Genomic DNA, 3,062 nt, shown 5'->3' with positions numbered 1-3,062 from the left:
CTTTTAAAATGGGTATGTAAGCAATATAAATATAAAAGCAAAAAAATATGCAAATACATTACCCCTTGACAATCACGTATGCATACTTTTTTTTGTAGTTGCTTTTTAACTTTCAAATACATATATATTCTGAATTTCTAACCATTGAATTTAAATGTAGTTATATGCATTACATTCATATGAAATATATACAATTGTCGAAAATAGATACGATGGAAACGGGAACTAATCGATCGTGTCTTTACGTAACGATACAAAAGCGGATTGTGTATAAGTAATATTGGATTTAGTGACGTATACGAAGATGGCTATCTATTAGTAAAATTAATGGGGGGTTATAATATTTCAGTCCTCTATGCTCGATGACTATAAAATGGTATCAGTTCAGTATGTCCTTTGTTTGGATAAAAGGCTTTAATAATATTCTGTGCCACAATGCTGGCATTTGTATGCTGTTTTCGTTATTTATTTTTGGGTTGTTTGATTGGTATAGTTTGGCATGTGATATTTTCCAAATTATATTATGTAGAATATCAGACTTCTTTTTTTTTTGCACATCAAAGATAGTAGTGGTTTTTCTTTTTCTGCTATTAAGAGTGGTTTTGATCAGTAAATCGATTTTCAAATGAACTAGCAGTTAATCCTATGCATGTAAAAAGGTGATGAGTTTAAAGATCGGTACTAATTGCCGCACAGTATAACAACTCCCATTTAATCGTTTTCCATGTAATAAGCCTATGTTTCTATTAATATAATTGCAATTAACTGTATTTTGTCTAACCTGTTTTAGATTTAGTGTTACTTGAATGGACATAACAGATACGAAAGGAAATGTTATGATTAACGGCGCTATAGTGTAAATAGTACCACGAGGTTGTTCACTTCTGCAGTCAACAAATGGTTCAGTATTTTTCTTTTGTATCCAGTATTTTTTACAAAAGAGAATGGTTCATCTACCCTGAAATGTTATTTCAATATCAGATGCTTTGACGATGCGCTGACAGCTTTGGAAAAAGTTAATTGTGTCATTAAACTCCAAAATATATACACAAAATCTATGGAAGAACGATATATGACATCTTTTTCTACTCTAGGCACAAGGCCCAAATTTCGGGGGAGGGGGCAGGTCGATTAGATCGACCCCAGTACGCAACTGGTACTTAATTTATCGACTCCGAAAGGATGAAAGGCAAAGTCGACCTCAGCGGAATTTGAACTCAGAACGTAAAGACAAATGAAATACCACTAAGCATTTCGCCAGGCGTGCTACCGATTCTGCCAGCTCGCCGCCTTAACAATATTGAAATAGCAATATCCTCAGAATTTTTGTAAGGATTAATTATAGACTGACTTTCTATTTTGGTGCCTGTTTTGAAAGATTTATGTATCACAGAGCTCGGCAGCTGAACTATTTTTAATGTGATATTTTAAAGTGATAAAATGTTTCGTGTGGGATTAAGATGTCAATCCTTTCTCAATACTGAAGGTTCTAGCTATTTTTGTGGGTTTTCTTTGTTTCGTTTCTTTCAGATGTTTTGTGAAGGTATTAATATCATATAATGTAGCGATGTAGGAGTGTATTTTGTGTGTGTGTGTGTGTGTGTGTGTGTGTGTGTGTGTGTGTGTGTGTGTGTGTGTGTGTGTGTGTGTGTGTGTGTGTGTGTGTGTGTGTGTGTGTGTGTGTGTGTGATTGAATTTTATATAAATCAGCAATTTCTCTAATTTGTGAGGTCTCTTCAGATTTTACAAATTTATTATCAGCATTCTGTATATTTACTGAAGACGAGTTTTCGGGTTTATGTATGTATGTGGTGACAACAATGCTTCAGCCTCAGTTGAAAAATCAATATAAACCATGATGAAGAGCTTGTCTTCTTTATCTTGATTGATTTGTAAATGAAAAATAACATTGTACAATGCGTAGCATGCATATTGGTGCAAAATAATTTCGTCTACACTGAAAATATTATTGCATGATAAAGACTTCGAAACGGCCGTAATCCTAAAGATACCAAGTACTAAAATAAATGTTTTCACCCGACATACCTCGTGACATCTTACGGCGTATATACTCTTCATGAAATAATCGTTTGGATCGTTTGGATCTTCTGCATAGAACTCTGCATTCTACGCCTCCATACTGTAATACTATGTACCATCATAGCCAGGTCCACTACCGGACCTTTCTGTGATTGACACAGAATTCTATGAATCCATATATTATACTAAAACAAGAGGTCACCCGTTCCAATACAAGTGTAAATGACTAAATAAATTAATGAATGGTGAATAGGAAAGGGGGAACCCCCTTCTCTCTCTCCCTCACTCTACCTATCTGTCTGACTATCTATCTCTTTATCTATTTATCTATCTATCTATCTATCTATCAGCCTATGTACCTAACTATATTTATATCTATCTATCTATCTCCATTGTTATGGAACCTCACCCCCAAAAAACAAAAACAATGTTCTCTTCTAAACATCTGTTTTATATAAATAAACAAGCTGTTTGTACATTCACAAAATTTAATTTCACAAGTTCGAGAAACGAACGAAAGCATTGATAGTAATGAAGAAATAAGAATATTTTTTTCCAAAATCCTGACCACTTTTTTCTCAACATTCAATTCCTGTACACCACACCTAACACTCTATACATACATACATACATACATACATACATACATACATACATACATACATACATATATATATATATATATATATATATATATATATATACACATTCATATATATATAGCTACCCGATGACTGGTTGCTCTGTGTGCTTGGGCAATACACATTACTTCCTTATGCTGCTACAGTATATTCAGCTGTAAGAAGACTCAGCCGAAGGCTGGGTAAGCCGTCTCTCCTTTTATCTCACAGATTCTGGATGTTCCGTATGGTCAAGGGTGTTGGGATCAAGAAGTGTCTATATAGAACCGTATAACAATGAAGTATAGGCATATTTCCAGAGCAGCCTCCATTCCGAGTGGCAGCCATATTGAATGTTAAAACATTCACACATGAATATATATATATATATATATATATATA

The sequence above is a fragment of the Octopus bimaculoides genome, chromosome 2 (assembly GCF_001194135.2).
Source record: "Octopus bimaculoides isolate UCB-OBI-ISO-001 chromosome 2, ASM119413v2, whole genome shotgun sequence".
Classification (NCBI taxonomy): domain Eukaryota; kingdom Metazoa; phylum Mollusca; class Cephalopoda; order Octopoda; family Octopodidae; genus Octopus; species Octopus bimaculoides.
This window is presented reverse-complemented; position numbering follows the sequence as displayed.